Source organism: Hyperolius riggenbachi, chromosome 3 (assembly GCF_040937935.1).
Source record: "Hyperolius riggenbachi isolate aHypRig1 chromosome 3, aHypRig1.pri, whole genome shotgun sequence".
Lineage (NCBI taxonomy): Eukaryota > Metazoa > Chordata > Amphibia > Anura > Hyperoliidae > Hyperolius > Hyperolius riggenbachi.
Genome location: NC_090648.1, coordinates 71,207,820 through 71,229,262, shown reverse-complemented (window position 1 = coordinate 71,229,262; position 21,443 = coordinate 71,207,820). Strand labels below are relative to the sequence as shown.

General features: G+C 47.9%; 1 protein-coding gene across 1 annotated transcript in view; it reads right to left on the bottom strand.

The window, feature by feature from the left end:
* LOC137562728 (beta-1,3-galactosyltransferase 1-like) overlaps positions 1 to 21,443 on the bottom strand; it is a 147,509-nt gene that overhangs the window by 69,970 nt on the left and 56,096 nt on the right. The gene's annotated exons all lie outside the window — the stretch shown is intronic.

Here is a 21,443-nt window from a genome sequence, read left to right as displayed (position 1 = left end):
GCTGAAGCGAGTTTTATTCTCGCTTCAGACTCTTTTTAAGTATCCCTTTACAAAAAAAGAATTTAGTGGCAGGCCACAGGCATCAGGATCTCCCTCACCACATTGCTTGGCAAATGGGAATCCCCCTCCCTCCCTGACCCCCCCCCCCCCCTTACACATACAAATGTAAAAAAAAAAATTCAGTGGAAGGCCCCAGGCAGCAGTATCCCACAATGCCACAACCAACTACACCCCCATAACCACCAAAGTTCCCCCCTCCCAGTCACCCTCCCCTTACACATACAAATAAAAAAAAATAATGCAGTGGAAGGCCCAGGAAGCAGGATCCCACAAGGCCACAACCACCAACTAAACCTCCATCACCACCAAAGCCCCATCATCACCAACCCCTCCCCCCCCCCCCCCGCACATCCACAGGATTGCCTGACTGACTTACCATTTACGTCAGTCAGGCTCAGGACAGGCTCTCCAGTCTCCGCACGCTGATGCCGCCAGTGCGCTCCAGTGATGACGTCACGTGACGACGTCCTCTCCCCTTTCCTCGCAGGCATGGACGTCCACGCACTGACGTCCATGCCTGCGTGGTGTCAGTCTGATGTGCGTCCAGGACGTGGAGCCGGGCTCGGCAGCGCTGAGTGGAAAAGAGGACGGTTTCCATGGAGACCCGACGCTGGAACCGGCGGTAGCGGTATGTATCTCTTCAGTTCCTCCCCGTCTCCGCTCCGGCCAGGCTCAAACTCGCGGCGAGTCTCCGCACCGCACTCGGCCGGCACCCACACACAGTCAGGGCAGCCCAGGACACACAGGCAGCACTGCAGCCAGCAGCAGCACAGACAGTGTCCCAGGCTGCCTGCCAGCGGGGGCCGGGGCCCCCCAGGCGGCCGGGGCCCTAGGGCAGCTGCCTTCTCTGCCTTTATTGTAGCGCCGGCCCTGTATGGTATGGTGTCCCTGCAATACTCAGTCTATAGGCAGAACTTCTAGATTGGTAAAAAAACAAGAATTGGAGAACATATAGGTAACATCAGACATGGGTTTACAGGACACAGTGTTTCGGAACATTATAGGACATGCCATAACTCAGACCCAAGCTCTTTAAAATTCTGTGGGATTGAAAAGGCCAAATATTCCTGGAGAGGTTGCAATAGAACTAGGGAGATATCAAAAAAAGAAACAAAGTGGATCTATGACATGGGGATTTTGCAGCCAAAGGGACATAATATTGACATTGATCTTAATTGTTACATTGCCAATAGCTGATTAATTTCCTGTTTAGAATCCCATTATAATGTCACCTAATAGCACTTTGTTTTGTACATACAGTGGTGTGAAAAACTATTTGCCCCCTTCCTGATTTCTTATTCTTGCATGTTTGTCACACTTAAATGTTTCTGCTCATCAAAAACCGTTAACTATTAGTCAAAGATAACATATTTGAACACAAAATGCAGTTTTAAATGATGGTTTTTATTATTTAGGGAGAAAAAAACCCTCAAAACCTACATGGCCCTGTGCGAAAAGGAAATTGAACCTGAACCTAATAACTGGTTGGGTCACCCTTAGCAGCAATAACTGCAATCAAGCGTTTGCGATAACTTGCAACAAGTCTTTTACAGCGCTCTGGAGGAATTTTGTCCCACTCATCTTTGCAGAATTGTTGTAATTCAGCTTTATTTGAGGGTTTTCTAGCATGAACCACCTTTTTAAGGTCATGCCACAACATTTCAATAGGATTCAGGTCAGGGCTTTGACTAGGCCACTCCAAAGTCTTCATTTTGTTTTTCTTCAGCCATTCAGAGGTGGATTTGCTGGTGTGTTTTGGGTCATTGTCCTGCTGCAGCGCCCAAGATCGCTTCAGCTTGAGTTGACGAACAGATGGCCGGACATTCTCCTTCAGGATTTTTTGGTAGACAGTAGAATTCATGGTTCCATCTATCACAGCAAGCCTTCCAGGTCCTGAAGCAGCAAAACAACCCCAGACCATCACACTGCCACCACCATATTTTACTGTTGGTATGATGTTCTTTTGCTGAAATGCTGTGTTACGTCTACAACAGATTTAACAGGACACGCACCTTCCAAAAAGTTAAACTTTTGTCTCGGCGGTCCACAAGGTATTTTCCAACAAGTCTTGGCAATCATTGAGATGTTTTTTTTAGCAAAATTGAGACGAGCCTTAATGTTATTGTTGCTTAAAAGTGGTTTGCACCTTGGATATCTGCAATGCAGTCCGTTTTCGCCCAGTCTCTTTCTTATGGTGGAGTTGTGAACACTGACCTTAATTGAGGCAACTGAGGCCTGCAGTTCTTTAGATGTTGTCCTGGGGCCTTTTGTGGCCTCTCGGATGAGTTTTCTCTGCGCTCTTGGGGTAATATTGGTCGGCCAGCCACTCCTGGGAAGGTTCATCACTGTTCCATGTTTTTGGCATTTGTGGATAATGGCTCTCACTGTGGTTCGCTGGAGTCTCAAAGCTTTAGAAATGGCTTTATAACCTTTACCAGACTGATAGATCTCAATTACAGTACTTTTGTTCTCATTTGCTCCTGAATTTCTTTGGATCTTGGCATGATGTCTAGCTTTTGAGGTGCTTTTGGTCTACTTCTCTGTGTCAGATAGCTCCTATTTAAGTGATTTCTTGATTGAAACAGGTGTGGCAGTAATCAGGCCTGGGGGTGAACTCAGGTGTGATAAACCACAGTTAAGTTATTTTTTAACAAGGGGGCCAATCACTTTTTCACACAGGGCTATGTAGGTTTTGAGTTTTTTTTCCTCACTAAATAATAAAAACCATAATTTAAAACTGCATTTTGTGTTCAATTATGTTATCTTTGACTAATATTTAACGGTTTTTGATGAGCAGAAACATTTAAGTGTGACAAACATGCAACAGAATAAGAAATCAGGAAGGGGGCAAATAGTTTTTCACACCACTGTATATGTTAGAACCTAGGAATAATATGATTAGGAATGTAATCCCATTGGTCACCACAAGATGGACTAATGAGATTTCAGTGTAGAATCAGTAGAAAATGTATTGTTAGCAATGTTTCCCCTTGAACAAACTATATAATATGATTTCATTATGTAATGTGAAAACGGGCTTTCCAACCTCTGCCAGCCCCTTGTTTTTTATATGTGCATTTTTATACAAATGGCTCCTCAACCCTCCTTTACATGCTGATATGCGCGTTCCACTTGATGGCACGCAACATTCGTATGGGGTTAAGCTCATGCGTCCCAAGCCTCATTATGCGCCGTTTACAACGCATGTTTTTTCACCCTCGATTATGCGCTTCAACACTGGAACGCACTTGCCATTTCCGGTTAAACCACCTGACCCAATCCACCTCGCAGAACCCAATTGTATTCCTCTCACCCACCCAAAGGGGCGTGGAAGAGAAGGCGACGTGCTTAATAAATATATCTCAAGTCCGTAGGGTAAACAAGCCCCTGATGAGTCAAGGGTATGACGAAACGCGTCAGGTGGAGCCATGGAAAACCAGGAAACCCTGCACGGAGTGGACAGAGTTGGCAATAACGCGGAAACCCTAGTGAGCCCACTCGGGAGGCACAGGGGAGAGCCCGTTAATACTCTTAACGCTGTTACCAGTACTGCATTCCGTGAGTAGTTTTTAATAATTAAATCTTTTATTTCAAATGGAATTATGCTATGCGATCTCTATTTCTTCATGAGGTGACTGAAAAACATCATACTAATTGGGAAAGAGTAATCATCTAAGGATTGGAGAATCCACCTACAGATTGGAGGACCCTCTGGCCAGAGGCAGCACACACATGAGCGATATATGACCAATCTCATAGTGGTCATAAGGAACGGGTGAGTGCAATTCCTATGGATTTTTTCTGATGAATTTGATGAGAAAGCGGAGCGCTACAAAGTGACACTAAAGATACAGACAGGGCTGTATATGCAGTGTCAGTGGCACACACACACAAAAAAAACACATCACAAGAACATTAGCTCTCAAAAGAGCTTTTTTGGGGTGCTTTTCAACAACAAATATCAGCAAGGAGCAAGCTAACAAGAGCTAACTAACGCTTTCCCTATCTCTCCAGCAACCTCTCCCTTCTGTCACTAGCAGCAGGCAGCAGACAGAGTGAGAAGATGAGATTCACACAAACAAGTTCGCCGGTGAACCGTTCGGGCCATCTCTAGTAGCCTTAGCCCTGTTATATGCTTTCTCAATGACTTCCCCTGGGAAGCCTCTTCATTCAAATCTTTGTTTTAAAAGGTGACTTTCTTTCTTGAATGATATTTCCTCGGAGCAATTTCTCCTCGCTCAAAGGAACTGTCCCGTTGGGATACCTTTTTTAAGGGCTCTGGGGTGCGCACTTTCCCATCTCAGGAGGGCATTTGTGGACGTCGGATTATGATATATGTCTGTCTGTATAGCTCTTTTTTCATCAACAGAGATGGTCAGTTCCAGGAAATTAATGGATTTTTTATTTATTTCATGTGTAAACCTCGTACCAATTTCATTATTATTTAATATGGTCACAAAGTCTTCAAATAGGTCCACAGGCCCATCCCAAAGGATGACCACATCATCAATGAAACGACCCCAGTATAAAATGTGAGACGTAAAGAAGAACAGATTGTCACTAAACACAAGAGTATCCTCCCACCAGCCCAGGAAGAGTTTAGCCTATGATGGGGCACAAGCCGTCCCCATCGCACTGCCCCTGAGCTGGTGGTACATGTGTCTGCCAAAGAGAAAGATATTGTGAGTCAAAATAAATTCAAGTATATCAATCAATAGGATGTTGTGGGCTTCCATGTGCTTTCCTCTGGATTGCAAAAAGTATCTCACTGCATGAATCCCCAGATCAATAAAAAGGGGTTTAGATGAGGGTGCAATTGATGTAAATGACTACACACGGCTCAAAATATCCACTGAATTTCAGGTACTTTCTGTTTCCTACTCACTCCCCAAGATACACAAGATGGCTGTAGCTGTACCCAGGGTCGGACTGGGACACCAAGGGCCCACCAAGGAAGTTTCAGCCTGGGGCCCACCCCCTCTCCTCCTCCTCCCTCCCCCCCCCCCCCCCATTTTGGGCTCACATACACATGTACTCTAGAAATTTTGCATGACTTTATGGTAGGGAATAGATTGTGAGCAATTCTGAGGACAGTCTCCAATAGGGATATGTCTAAATGCGAAACTAAATGGGTGTCACCACGCACTGGAACATCGGCGTGGTCATGATGAGTCATGGGCAGACTTAAAAAAAAAATACAAAACACAAAATAAGTAGCGGCGTTATTCAGAGATTAGGTCCGACCAGATACATTGTAGATAAAATATTCAAGTAGTTACATGCCTCATGATAATTCATCAAGTAGTCAAATGGCAGCAGATACCCCCACAAAATGCAATCAGGTTGACGGCAGATACCCCCACACAATGCAATCAGGTTGGTGGCAGATACCCCCACACAATGCAATCAGGTTGACGGCAGATACCCCCACAAAATGCAATCAGGTTGACGGCAGATACCCCCACAAAATGCAATCAGTTTGGCTGCAGATACCCCCACAAAATGCAATCAGTTTGGCTGCAGATACCCCCACACAATGCAATCAGGTTGGCTGCAGATACCCCCACACAATGCAATCAGGTTGGTGGCAGAGATACCCCCACACAATGCAAGTCCCCCCCAGCTTGGAAGGGGGGGCAGAGGGCACAGATCAGCGGGGAAGCCTCCCCCCCTCCCTCACCTAGGGCCCCCCCTTCCGCACACCCCCCTCCTCGAGAAGTGCAGCCAGCAGCGAGCGGAGAATAGCTTACCAGCTTCAGATGATACTATCTCCGCTCCGCATGCCGCTGCTGCCCTGCTGGTCTCTGTCTCCTGTAGTGACGCTGTCCAATCACGCTCTAGCAGGAAGTACTACGAGAGCGTGATTGGACAGCGTCACACACTACAGTCAGAGACCAGCAGGGCAGCGGCATGCGGACTCGGAGCGGAGATAGCATCATCTCTGTAGCTATTCTCCGCTCGCTGCTGGCTGCACTTCTGGAGGAGGGGGGTGCGCGGAAGGGGGGGGCCCTAGGTGAGGGAGGGGGGACGCTTCCCCCCCTTCCCGCCGCTCTGTGCCCAATTCCCCCCCTTCCAAGCTGTGCCCCCCTCCAGTGGCGTAGCTAGGGTGTTTGACACCCGGTGCGGATAATTTACCAACACCCCCCCCAAAAAGCAAAGCGCGCAGCGACAAAAAAAATGGGTGTGGACATGACATCACATGGGTGGGGGGTAATTGTAATGTAACTGGAACAGTAAGGCAGTGGGCTAATATAGGTAGCCAGAATAGTTTCCCTCAGCATAGGTTAGATAGGTAGGTGCCCCCAGTATAGGTTAGTTAGGTAGGTGCCTCCAATATAGGTAGCCAGTATAGTTGCCACCAGTAAAGGCTAGCAAGGTAGATGCCCCCAATACAGGTTACATAGGTAGCTGCCCCCAGTATAGGTTACATTGGTAGGTGCCTCCAGTATAGGTTAGATAGGTAGCTGCCCCCAGTATAGGTTAGATAGCTAGCAGGGTGAGAGGGCGGGCAGATAGCTAGCCGGGTGGGCAGATAGAAAAAAGGGGGAGGGGGAAGAAGTGGTGCGGTCATGGAAGAATTGGGTGTGGTCATGGACCAGAATGTGGGTGTAGTCATGGGTGGAGACAAATTTGCATGAATGGTGGGACATTAGATTAGGACAGTGGTGGCGAACCTTTTGAAGGCAGAGTGCCCAAACTGCAACCCAAAAGTCACTTATCTATTGCAAAGTGGCAACAGCAATTTAAACTAAATAAAAACGTTTTAACTCATACATGAACATTATGGAAAATCCAAGTTGAAAATAAACTGTGAAGATAAACAATTTCATCCATCCAACTCCTGAAAAATGTATTTTTTTTTTTTATTTTTATTTTTTTTAGAACCTCCCAGTTTTATTTTCTGTTTTAAAAAGTAGCTATTGTCTCATATGATGATGATTCAGCTTTTTCCATAGTCTCGCAGTTAGCAATCATGTGACCCTCAACAAGACAAATTCAGCAATCATGAGGTCCCCCATCAAGACAAAATCAGCAATCATGAGGCCCCTAACAAGACAAATTCAGCAATCATGAGGCCCCCAACATGACAAATTCAGCAATCATGAGGCCCCCAACAAGACAAATTCAGCAATCATGAGGCCCCCAACAAGACAAATTCAGCAATCATGAGGCCCCCAACAAGACAAATTCAGTAACCATGAGGCCCCCAACAAGACAAATTCAGCAGTCATGAGGCACATAAATAAACAGCATTTCACATAAATAGGCAGAATGCCCACTTAATATGGTAGACACCTCTCACCTGGCTTCTGAATTCTCCTCTACTGGCTGCTGTGCCAGGCAATACTGTTTTTGGCTGGATTGGGGATGATGTGTGGGCTGAAAGGCCTGGCGGTGATGCTGTGGCCGGCCTGGCGGTGATGCTGGGCTGTACTTGGCTGGTTGAAGTAAATGTTGGCCTGACTGTTGGTGGTGATGCTATGGCCTTTTTGACAGTGATTCTGGGCTGGTTGGCTGGTGGTGATGCTGGGCTGGCCTGGATAGTTTAGGTAGTGACAGGTGCACCCTAGTTTAGGTAGCACCAGGAGCCTCCCAGCTTAGGTAGTGACAGGACCCCCAAGTTTAGGTAGCGACAGGAGCCCCCCAGTTTAGTTAGTGACAGATACCCCCCAGTTTAGGTAGTGACAGGAGCCCTTAGTGTTTGTAGTGACAGGTGCCCCCCAGTTAAGGTAGTAACAGGTGCCCCCCAGGGTATGTAGTGACAGGAGCCCCCAGTTTAGGTAGTGACAGGGCCCCCCAGTTCAGGTAGTGACAGGTGCCCCCAGTTCAGGTATTGACAGGCGCCCCCCCAGTTCAGTTAGTGACAGGTACCCCCAGTTTAGGTATGACAGGAGCCCCCCAGTGTATGCAGTGACAGGGACCCCCCCCCAGTGTAAGTAGTGACAGGAGCCCCTAGTTTAGGTAGTGACAGGGCCCCCCAGTATAGATAGACAGGTCTATAGGTGTCCCCAGTTTAAATAGCCAGATCTATAGGTGTCCTCAGTGGCAGCGGAGAGAGAAGAGAAGCGGTGGGGAAGGGAGGACGTTTCCCCCTCCCCCTTCCCTCACCTTGGGGCTCCCCCTCTCTCGCTCCCCCCTTTAGAATTAAGTGATGCGGCAGGCAGCGCCGCTGTGCCTGCCACTTTTTTTCTCTCTCCGCTGCCACCCCAGGGCGGGCGGGCCAGCCACGTCCGGGTAGCTAGGGGGGGGGGGGGCAGCAGCTAGCCAGGGGAGTGCGCATGCCCCATTTTGCCTGTAGGGACGCCCATGGCATGGTAGGCAGATAGGTAGCCGGGTAGGCAGTTATGTAGCCGGGTGGGAGGGTAGGCAGATAGGTAGCTGGGTGGGCAGTTAGGTAGCCGGGTGGGAGGGTAGGCAGTTAGGGAGCCAGGTGGGCAGATAGGTAGCTGGGTGGGCAGTTAGGTAGCCGGGTGGGCAATTAGGTAGCCAGGTGGGAGGGTAGGCAGATAGGTAGCTGGGTGGGTAGATAGGTAGCCGGGTGGGCAGATAGGTAGCCGGGTGGGAGGGTAGGCAGATAGGTAGCTGGGTGGGTAGATAGGTAGCTGGGTGGGTAGATAGGTAGCCGGGTGGGTAGATAGGTAGCCGGGTGGGTAGATAGGTAGCCGGGTGGGCAGATAGGTAGCCGGGTGGGAGGGTGGGCAGAAAGGTAGCTGGGTGGGTAGATAGGTAGCCGGGTGGGAGGGTAGGCAGTTAGGTAGCCGGGTGGGCAGATAGGTAGCTGGGTGGGTGGATAGGTATCCAGGTGGGCAGATAGGTAGCCGGGTGGGCAGATAGGTAGCCGGGTGGGAGGGTAGGCAGTTAGGTAGCCGGGTGGGCAATTAGGTAGCCGGGTGGGAGGGTAGGCAGATAGGTAGCTGGGTGGGTAGATAGGTAGCCGGGTGGGAGGGTAGGCAGTTAGGTAGCCAGGTGGGCAGTTAGGTAGCCGGGTGGGAGGGTAGGCAGTTAGGTAGCCGGGTGGGAGGGTAGGCAGAAGGGTAGCCGGGTGGGAGGGTAGGCTGTTAGGTAGCCAGGTGGGAGGGTAGGCAGATAGGTAGCTGGGTGGGTAGATAGGTAGCCGGGTGGGCAGCCAGTTAGGTAGCCGGGTGGGTAGATAGGTAGCCGGGTGGGAGGGTAGGCAGTTAGGTAGCCGGGTGGGCAGTTAGGTAGCCGGGTGGGAGGGTAGGCAGAAGGGTAGCCGGGTGGGAGGGTAGGCAGTTAGGTAGCCGGGTGGGCAGTTAGGTAGCCGGGTGGGAGGGTAGGCAGTTAGGTAGCCGGGTGGGAGGGTAGGCAGAAGGGTAGCCGGGTGGGAATGTAGGCAGTTAGATAGCCGGGTGGGCAGTTAGGTAGCCGGGTGGGTAGCCAGTGGGGGCCCCGACTCCTATGCTCCCCCTCACCTGGGTGTCCCCCCTCCAATTACAAGCCGCGGGGATTGCAGGCTTTGCAGCCCGACTGTTTTTTTTTTTTTGTTTTTTTTCCCTTAAAAAAAACTATTTTCCCCGGGGGGGCCCCCTCCTATCCTCCCCATCCCTCACCTCGGAGGGCCCCCCTCCTGTTACGAGCGGCGGGAGAGCGGCGGGTACAGCAAACTTCCGGCGAGGTAAAGCAGAAGATAGAGGTCCAGCTGCCTCCCAGTCGCTGTCTCCTTTGTAATTGCCGCGCACTAAACCAGGAAGCAGTGCGAGCGGCATAGAGGAGACAGCGTAGCCCGGGAGGCAGCTGGACCTCTATCTTCTGCTATACCTCGCCGGAACTTTGCTGTACCCGCCGCTCGTAACAGGAGGGGGGCCCTCCGAGGTGAGGGAGGGGGAGGATAGGAGGGGGCCCCAGCCCCCAGGGAAAAATAGTTTTTTTTAAGGGACATAAAAAAAAAAAAAAAAAAACAGTCGGGCTGCCCTCCCCGCGGCTCTCCCCTCCAGCGCACCCCTTCTAGGGGCCCCAGGAGGAGGGGAAGTCGGGGCCCACCGATGGGACCGTCGGTGGTTCGGCGGCTCTGTCCGAGCCTGGCTGTACCCCCACCGGGTAGGGGCTATCTGACCGATATCATCAGCCAGTATGTGGATGTTTTTTTGAGACCTTTTGTGGAGGCCCTCCCCTCCTATCTGAGAGACACAAAGGACATGCTGACATGACTACAGGACGTTGAGGTTATACTTATCTGAGAGCCTGTGCTCTATCGAATCCCTGGCTCTTGAAACTAGGGAGACATATCAACAGAAAGAGGTTAATAGTGATGAAGACAGCTGCACAAATAAAACCTATAAAGATTTCACCCACTCTACCTGGGAAGTGGCCAGCTTTAGTATCTACTTAAAAGAGCAGATTACGGTCAGAGGACTCAGGAATCTGGTTAAACCACATTCACATACAGATGATGAGTCCTTAAGGACTGGATGGGAGGAATTAATAACAAGGCAGCTCTAGAGCTTATGAAATATTTGCACGACTATAAATTAAAATTCTCTGATAGATTGCGGAAGAAATTGAGCAATGAAAAAAAAGTATTGCTCGAACTCTCCGGCCACCCAGATTTTGAAAAGTTTGAAGTAAAATGACAGCAGAAAGTGAATGCCTACAGAGATGAAATTAAATACAAAAAACAGAAAAAATGTGCACATGATGATTGTGACTCTAAAACTGGGAAGGTATACAACTAGGCAGAGAAAAATAAACCCAACAGTGATCATAATAATTTGACTGTAGATGCTACTTCAGCATCAGACAGTGAGATACAATCAGGAAGTGAATCTAACACCTCCTCTAAAGATATATACAATACAATACAATAACATTTGTAAAGCGCTTTTCTCCCATAGGACTCAAAGCGCATCATCAGAGCACAGTGGCGGCTCCAGGAAATTTTTTTAGGGGGTGCTATGCAGGTGCTAGACCAAGTTCCGGGGGAGCTGACGCGCGGCAAAAAATGGGTGTGGCTACACGGCGGAAAAATGGGCGTGGTCATGACCGGATGAGGGCGGGGCTAACTGTAATTTAAAGTGACCCCAGGGTGAGAGTGATATGGTGGCTGCCATATTTATTTCCTTTTAAACAATACTAGTTGCCTGGCAGCCCTGCTGATCTATTTGGCTGTAGTAGTGAACTGAATTACACCAGAAACAAGCCATGCAGCTAATCTTGTCTGTTCTGACAATATTGTCAGAAACCCCTGACCTGCTGCATGCTTGTTCAGGGTCTATGGTTGAAAGAATAAGAGGCAGAGGACCAGCACGGCAGCCAGGCAACTGGTATTGCTTAAAGGGAGATAGATATGGCAGCCTCAATATTATTCTCACCTCGGGTTCCCTTTAAAAGTGCAACGCAAAGACAGAGGGCCCAAGTTTTGGTGACCCTTTTCCCAGAAAATTCACATAATTGTGCAGGTTTTCTCAAGAAAATACACGTAATGTGAGCAGATTTTAACAAAAAACACGTCCAATGACCCCAATATGCACAATCGTTATCAGATATGGCTCCAATATGCACAATCGGTAGCAGATATGACCCCAATATGCACAATCGGTAGCAGATATGACCCCAATATGCACAATCGGTAGCAGATATGGCCCCAATATGCACAATCGGTAGCAGATATGGCCCCAATATGCACAATCGGTAGCAGATATGACCCCAATATGCACAATCGGTAGCAGATATGACCCCAATATGCACAATCGGTAGCAGATATGACCCCAATATGCACAATCGGTAGCAGATATGACCCCAATATGCACAATCGGTAGCAGATATGACCCCAATATGCACAATCGGTAGCAGATATGACCCCAATATGCACAATCGGTAGCAGATATGACCCCAATATGCACAATCGGTAGCAGATATGACCCCAATATGCACAATCGGTAGCAGATATGACCCCAATATGCACAATCGGTAGCAGATATGACCCCAATATGCACAATCGGTAGCAGAAATGACCCCAATATGCACAATCGGTAGCAGAAATGACCCCAATATGCACAATCGGTAGCAGAAATGAACCCAATATGCACAATCGGTAGCAGAAATGAACCCAATATGCACAATCGGTAGCAGAAATGAACCCAATATGCACAATCCGTAGCAGATATGGCCCCAATATGCACAATCGGTAGCAGATATGGCCCCAATATGCACAATCGGTAGCAGATATGGCCCCAATATGCACAATCGGTAGCAGATATGGCCCCAATATGCACAATCGGTAGCAGATATGGTCCCAATATGCACAATCGGTAGCAGATATGGTCCCAATATGCACAATCGGTAGCAGATATGGTCCCAATATGCACAATCGGTAGCAGATATGGTCCCAATATGCACAATCGGTGGCAGATATGGTCCCAATATGCACAATCGGTAGCAGATATGACCCCAATATGCACAATCGGTAGCAGATATGACCCCAATATGCACAATCGGTAGCAGATATGACCCCAATATGCACAATCGGTAGCAGATATGACCCCAATATGCACAATCGGTAGCAGATATGACCCCAATATGCACAATCGGTAGCAGATATGACCCCAATATGCACAATCGGTAGCAGATATGACTCCAATATGCACAATCCGTAGCAGATATGACCCCAATATGCACAATCGGTAGCAGAAATGACCCCAATATGCACAATCGGTAGCAGAAATGACCCCAATATGCACAATCCGTAGCAGATATGACCCCAATATGCACAATCGGTAGCAGATATGACTCCAATATGCACAATCCGTAGCAGATATGACCCCAATATGCACAATCGGTAGCAGAAATGACCCCAATATGCACAATCGGTAGCAGAAATGACCCCAATATGCACAATCGGTAGCAGAAATGACCCCAATATGCACAATCGGTAGCAGAAATGACCCCAATATGCACAATCGGTAGCAGAAATGACCCCAATATGCACAATCGGTAGCAGAAATGAACCCAATATGCACAATCCGTAGCAGATATGACCCCAATATGCACAATCCGTAGCAGATATGACCCCAATATGCACAATCCGTAGCAGATATGACCCCAATATGCACAATCAGCATCACCTGAAAAAGAAAAGAAAAACCCATTTACTCACCTACAGCCAGAAGACCTTCTTTCCCGACCTCCTGTCCCGAGTCCCGACCTCATTGTGGCGCGCAGCGCCCGCGCGCCCACGATCCTCTTCCTTCCCGACGTCACGACGAGACTTCCTGCCTGCATGCAGAGAGCAGGGCTACGGGAAAATGGCCGCCCGAAGCCATGCACTGCAGACTCGAAGTCTGCAGAACAGGGCATCGGGCGGCCATCTTACCGTAGCCCTGCCTGCTGCTCCGTGCTGCCGCTGTGTGAACTGACTTGGCGTCTTTTAGACGCCTGAAGTCAGTTCACTCCAGGGGGTGCTTTGGGGGTGCTTGGACAATTCTAGGGGGTGCTCGAGCACCCCCTTGCACCCCCCTGGCGCCGCCCCTGTCAGAGCATCATCAGATATCAGAGCACGAAACGAACAAAGTGCAAAAAAACAAAATAGGAATATTAAAGAAACAACCGAAGGGAAAGAGCCCTAGTGGTTTTTTTTAGGGGAACCCCCAAGCAATCCAGGGACCCTAAATGTAAGACCGCACACTCCCAAAGACAATCTAGTTGGGCTATGCGACAGAAAGAGGTGGGGATACACAGGACAGAAATGTGGGAAACCCCACCATCAGTGGTAGCGGAACATAATCCCCCCATAAACAATCAATTGCGAGTTGTAAACCTCTCCAGTTATTAACCCGCAGACATCCAGATTTCTTTGTTATCCAAAGGCATCTCTTTCGTTCCTGCAAATAGATTTAAGGCATGTGAATGGATGAAGGATGTTAATCTATTCCCCAGGAAACTAGCACTCTTCAAAATGTTTGAATCTAAGGAGACAAAAGAAAAACTAACGTCAAAAAATGAAAAAGAGGTTTTTGAGGCTCTTAATGAGCTACTTGCGGAGCAGGGGGAGGGGATGCCCAACCTAGCTCCACCCAGTGGTACCAAACCAAAAAGCAAGTATTGTCCTGCACTGTCTCAATTCCCACACATTCATACATTTGTTGAAATGGTCACATGTGACCTTAGACAGTTGGAAGGAATGAGCGTTGGTAAACCACTAAATGATAATCTGTCTCAACTGCAGAGGGAAGCTCTTGACAATCTACGCAAGAATACTAATCTTGTTATAAAACCGGCAGACAAAGGGGGGAATGTAGTCTTAATGGATAAAAATATGTATCAGCAAATGTGTCTTAAAATTTTGCAGGATAGAGAACAATACACCATTTTCAAAAATAACCCTTCTGAGATCCATCAGAAATTCCTGCAAAATTTGTTAAAGAGGGTTTAGATGAGGGTGTACTTGATGTGAATGACTAAACATGGCTCAAACAATCCACTGAATTTCTGGTACTATCTGTTTTCTACGCACTCCCCAGGATACACAAGATGGCTGTGCCCCCACCGAGTAGGCCAGTAGTTTTGAGGAGGGGCAAACTGACCGAAATCATTAGCCAGTATGTGGATGGTTTTTTGAGACCTTTTGTGGAGGCCCTTTCCTCCTATCTGAGAGACACAAAGGACGTACTGACATGACTACAGGACGTTGAGGTTTCAACCACCACACATTTAGCAAGTCTGGATGTTGAATCCCTTTACAGTAACATCTGACATGATTTGGGGATTAATGCAGTGAGATACTTTTTGCAATCCAGAGGAAAGCACATGGAAGCCCACAACATCCTATTGATTGATATACTTGAATTTATTTTGACTCACAATATCTTTCTCTTTGGCAGACACATGTACCACCAGCTCAGGGGCAGTGCGATGGGGACGGCTTGTGCCCCATCATATGTTAACCTCTTCCTGGGCTGGTGGGAGGATACTCTTGTGTTTAGTGACAATCTGCTCTTCTTTACGTCTCACATTTTATACTGGGGTCGTTTCATTGATGATGTGGTCATCCTTTGGGACGGGCCTGTGGACCTATTTGAAGACTTTGTGACCATGTTAAATAATAATGAAATTGGTATGAGGTTTACACATGAAATAAATAAAAAATCCATTAATTTCCTGGATCTGACCATCTCTGTTGATGAAAAAAGAGCTATACAGACAGACATATATCATAATCCGACCTCCACAAATGCCCTCCTGAGATGGGAAAGTGCGCACCCCAGAGCCCTTAAAAAAGGTATCCCAACGGGACAGTTCCTTCGAGCAAGGAGAAATCACTTGGAGGAAATATAATTCGAGAGAGTCACCTGTTAAAACAAACATTTAAACCAGGGATGTCAAACCGGTCCTACAATGGCCGAGGTCCTCACACATTTTTGACACAGCTCAAATGAATTGATGGGCCTGAATCAGGAAAGGTGTGGTCCATCAGGTAGAACACATTCCTCTCTTTCTCAGTCCATCCTAAACACTGGCATGGATCTGGCCCTCCAGGCCTGGAGTTCGACAACTGTGATTTAAACAAAGAGGCTTCCCGGGGAAGTCATTGAAAAAGCATATAACAGGGCTAAGGCTACACCAAGGTCAAATACCCTTGCCATTAAACAGGGAAGTACTGTACAAAAACCATCCAATCGTGCAGCACCTTGTCTTATTGGCACCTTCAACAACCAATCTCATGCTATATTGCAGATCATAGAACACTATTGGCCAGTCCTATCGCAAGATAAAGATCTTGTCCATCTTCTACCACAACGTCCATCGATTACTTATAGAAGATCTGCTAACTTATAAGACATGCTAGTACACAGTGCATTTGTAGACAGACCACTTCCTTCTTATCTAACATGGATCCCACAGAGACCAAATGGATCCTATAAGAGTGGAAAATGCAAAGCATGTAGATACATGCATACTGTGAAGTCATGTACATCCCCAAGTAATAGAAGAAAGTTTGAGGTCCTTTCATTTATTAATTGTGACACTCCAGGCACTGTGTATGTAGCTAGTTGCAGATGTAATATGTGGTATGTAGGGAAGATGACACGCCCGTTAAAAAGCAGAATCTTGGAACATATAGGTAATATGAAACATTAGAGTGAGACCTCAATTGCTAAGCACATGAATTTGGTTCATACATCAAACCGATTTGATATCAGATTTTGTGGTCTACAACAGTGGAAAAATGGTTTTGGGGGGGGGGGGAGGGAACTTTGATAAAAAGCTGACCCAACTAGAATCCCAATGGATCTTTCGACTCAAGACATTGGCCCCAAAGGGCCTTAATGAAGACTTCAATTTAGTGTGTTTTTTGTGATTCTCCCCTCCCCCCGGCAGCACTTTACTTCCACCAGTATAATATATGCAGCAGAATGGACTGCGTAGCTGCTAGGCATCAGGGATGGCATTTAGAAGTGATGTGTGTCTATCCCTTTAAATGTTGTACAGTTGTAGCGGCTGTGAAGCGGAGCCGTGCTTTTAATGTGTGTACATTATGTGTTTTTTGATGTTGGCTGTCAGCAGACTCTGATTTCCAGTTGCTCAGTGCCTATCACTGCGGGGTCCCTCCTTTCCCCTCACGCCCAAATTTACATATCATATGTGAGCTCTGGAATTGCCCTGTTATGCGCTCTTACATCCAGATCAGGTAGTGAAGTCGCACTCACCGGCTGACCATCCACTCAAAGATGGCGAGGTGTGCAGAAAATATAATCCCGGACAACACAGGATCAAGGGAGCAATAAAGACGTGATAATCCGCGCCACCTCTAAATCAAGTATCTTCATTTATTGTAGAAAAAACACACACATTTTAAAATAGCAGAGACATAGGGCAAAACAGTCCACTGTTTCGGGCTCCTGCCCTTCTTCCAGTTGCCCAGTTCTAAATGTTGCACAGCGGTGGGGAGGGAGGTCAGACCCTCCCTCCCTCATCTGGGTCCCCCCGGTCTGCGCTCCCCCTCCAGCTATTACCGCAGTGTACAATTATCAGGCAATGGACGTGGAAGCAATGACTCACCTCCTTCTGCGTTCCAGCGTGTGTTCCACTGCTCGTCACTTCCTACAATGCCGTCCACTGTACAGTACAATGGGCAGCATTGCAGGAAGTGACGAGCAGTGGAATGCAGCGCTGGAACGTCAAGGAGGTGAGTCATCGCTTCCCCGGCCGCTGCCTGATAATTGTACACTGTGCTAATAGCTGGAGGGGAGCGCAGACCGCGGGCACCCAGGTGAGGGAGGGGTGTCCGACACCCCCTCCCCACCGCTGTTCCCATTGCTCCCTTCCTGGCTGCTATTCCCTCTAGCTCGGCTCCCCCACACCTACGGCCAGGCGGGTGCTGCCCCCCACTTCTTCCGCTTGAGGAACCTGCCACACCCCACCACATGGGGGGCCTCCAGCCCCCTTGAGGAAGTTTGGTCTCTCGCTGTCTCCCTGGCTGTCTCCTGTCTCCCGATGGACGGTCCAGTATTCTGGCCGAATCGCGCTTCATCCAGCGGGAGATAGGAGGGGCCCAGGGAGACAGCGAGGGCCCGAGCAGCCTCAAAGGGGCTGGAGGGAGCTCTAGGTAAGTAGAAAACCTGTAAACTGCCCAATTATTTAAAACAGTTCCATTTTGCGCTTAAAAAATTATAACTGTTTCTTTTAGAAAAACAAAGAAAGTGTAACGGTTGGTTGTAGCAACTCAGATGTCTGATTATATGGTGATCTGCAGAATCACCAATAATGAAGACGCTATACCTGATTATGCGGTGATCTGCAGAATCACCAATAATACTGGTATAGCTACAAGGATGCTAAGTGTGTAGTGCTTGGTGCAACCATAACTCAATAGTTTAGCTGAACCTTACCAGAGGAGCTGGTAAGGTACTATCAGTACTGGAGACTGTATAGTTTGCATAGACCTTTCCAGAGGGGCTGGGAAGGCACCCACAGAAACAGTACGACAACAAGGAATCAGGAGAAACCTCTCCAGAAGAGCTGGAGAACACTACCAATAAAGATAACTGGATAGTTTGGCGAAGCCTTACCAGAGGAGCTGGTAAGGCACTATCAGTTAAGTGACAATCTAAGGAGAGCAGACCTTTCCAGAGGGGCTGGAAAGGTAATAGCACACCTCATCAGTGGCGAGGGCCCACTGGTGAGTAGAATGGTCAGACAGGCTAAGTTCGGCAACAGAGAGACAATATCAGTACAGAAATCGGAAGGCAGAAGAGTAATCAGTAATCAGGCAAGGAGTTCAGTAACTTTAGGCAGATAGGCAGAAGTACAGAATCAGTAAGCTAAAGCAAAGTCAGAGTGTAGCCAGAGTCAAACACAGGTAATCAATAATATACAATAATCCTAGTCTTGGTGTGAAGTCCTTGGTTTCAACACCTGGATCTAGTCTAAGGTCTGAGCGCTAACACGTAATTATTCACGACAGCAGACACCGACTGAATGGCAAACGAAGGCTTATGAGGAAGAGGGAGACTATCAGCCACTCCCACCTCGGATTTCCGCCAATCCGAGCGGCGAGAGTCATCCCTGATGTCAGCCGACCGGCAGGTCTGCTGACGCGCCTTCTGTTAGCATAAAGGTCCTGTCTCCGCGCGCGCCCGCGTGAGACAGACCCCCTGTGAGCCGCAGACAAGACCGTTCCCGGCGTACTAGACGCCGGCGGAACGGAAAACACTTGAGAGCCAGGGAGGGAGGCGGCTGCAGACACCCCCTGCGTGTCAGCAGCCGCCGATTCACAAGTTGTTACAGAAAGGAAAAAAAAGCTAATGTACTTTGATACTAAAGTAAATCTGAAGCGACCCTGAAAAAAAAACATACTTACCTATGGAGAGGGAAGGCTCTGGATCCCATAAAGCAGAGTTCCCCAACCCTGTCCTCAAGGCCCACCAACAGTACGTGTTTTGCAGAAAACCACAAACATGCACAGGTGAGGTGATTAGTGTCTTAGCAGAGCTAATTAACTGCTTCTGCAGATTTCCACAAAACATGCACTGTTGGTGGGCCTTGAGGACAGGCTTGGGGAACACTGTCATAGAGGCTTCCCAGTCCTTTCTCTTTCCCCTCGTTCCACTGCCGGGCCCTCATTGAAGTTATATGACCAGCTGGTTGAATATGCCTTCGGGACTCCTCGTGAAGGCTTCGAAAGTAGTCATGTGTCTTCATCAGAGTCTAGACTGAGCTCGCTAAAGCATGATAGTCATTTTATACCTGGAGTAAGCAGGAGTGGAAAGTACAACTTACACTTAGTGCAGCTGCACAAGCAATCCGAAAGAAGGTGACATCACCATGTGACACACCTCTGAACTTCACCGCGGCCCGAAAGTGAATTGAGTCAGGAAGACTTAGCGGGACTATGCAGGCAGCAGACAGTGGAGACATGCAGAGCGACAGGCCAGGAGCTTAGTAGATGACACACCACAAGGGTAAGTAAGTCATATAAGAATTGACAGCGGTGTGGCCACGGGAGGTGTTGTATGAGAACAATCATTTACTGCAATACGTGATATTGTATGGATGAAGGAGGAGCAAGTGTCTAACCCACTCAGTGGCGTAACTAAGTGACCAGCGCTACACCATATATACTTATTGTTTTGTTTTGTCTTGTTTGTAACCTCACCTTTCTAGATCAGGCTTTCTCAACTAGGGTTCCTTGAGTACTCTGCAGAGGTTCCTTTGCATTTCCCCTCTTCATGGGGGAAGTATGAAAGAGCACATTCTAATAGGGGGTACTATAAAAAGAAGTACTACATTTGGGATCAGAATAATAATGAGTGCATTGATAAAAAGCACTAGGATAAGGAGACAGTATAATGAGAAGCATTGAAATGAGGGGTAGTGAAATAAACAGCCTCACCTACTTTTAAATACCTTGCCTTCGGCAAAATAAATGCGGGGTTTCCTCGAGATCAAACAATTGTTTGCAGAGGTTCCTTGAGATCCAAAAGTTATTTGCAGGGTTCCTTCAGGGTATAAAGGATGATACAATCTGGCCTCGATGCTCTCTATGTTGGCCTAGGATTTGTTTTAGGGGCTATTCACACTTTTGCATGCACTTTTTGTAGGAACTTTATGTGCGTTATTGTATGCATTCCTATGCAAATTTTCGTTTTGCAATTGTTTTCATGAATATCAATGAAGAACATTTACGTAAAAATGTAGCAAACTCCAAAATCGTGCAGGAATCGCACATACCGCCACTAGATTTCAACTATATCCTCAGTTGGACCTGCTTTTCGTAGGTCTGGACGAAATAAAAACACTCTTTCACCCCCTAGTTTGCCACGTAACATTAGCTGCTAGATCAATGATTGTTTCCTCGTGGAAGTCTACTGACCCCCTTCAGGTAGAACATCTAAAATGATTAGTTTCCCTTAATCTTTTCTTGGAATGTTCCCTTTACAGTTGGGTCCTCTAAATCTATAGAAGGCTTGTAATGATCTGCTAGTGTGTGTGGGCACTAGCAGACAGACAACAATCAGACGTTCCCTGAAAGGGAAATGTCTTACAACCAGTAATAGTAGAAGGCAGTACTAACACTGGATACAGATGTAAGGAATGGTCATATAATCGAGTCGGCAACAGATCAGACAAATAAGGTACAAAATCGGCAGGCAAAATCTTAGTGAGTAATCAGGCAGAGGTCGGCAACAGATCAGATTGGCAGAGGACGTACAGAGTCGGCAAGAAATAGGTAAGTAAGTAATCAGGCAGAGGTCGGTAACAGATCAGATTGGCAGAGGTACAGAATCGGCAGGCAAAGAGAAGTCAGAGAAACAGGCAATAGTTAAACACAGATAATCAATATATAAATATGCTGAGCTAGTATGGAATCCCCGGGGTCCTGCCGGTTCAAGCCACACACAGACTGACTAAGGTCTGAAGCCTTCACTGTGAAGTGTTATTTAGAACAGACAGTGAGCAAGTGTCAGAACAGCGCTTAAGAAGCCCAGGTAAGCAGGAGAACACGCCCCCAAGCCATTTGGCCAATCCAGAACCGGAGGTGGAGCCACGCGTGTCAGCTGACAGCTGATCAGCTGACACGCTTCCTTAGAGCATAAGAGGAGCGACGCTGCCAGCGCATGCGTCCACCCTCATTCACAGTCTGAGTATCATGTGGCCGGATCCCTGCAGGAACATCGCTGACACTATCACTGCCACTGCGGCCAGCCGCACCGGAAGTCCCAGATGCACTGCCGGTGGTGGCAGCAGCAACTGAGCTGGTAAACACAGGATTACCCCCCCCCCCCCCCCCCCCCCGAGGCGCGGACTCCAAACACGCTAAAACTGGTCTATCTGGGTGAGAATTATGAAATTCAGAAATCAATTCATCTGCATGAAGCCTATGAGCAGGAATCCATGATCTTTCCTCTGGGCCGTAACCCTTCCAA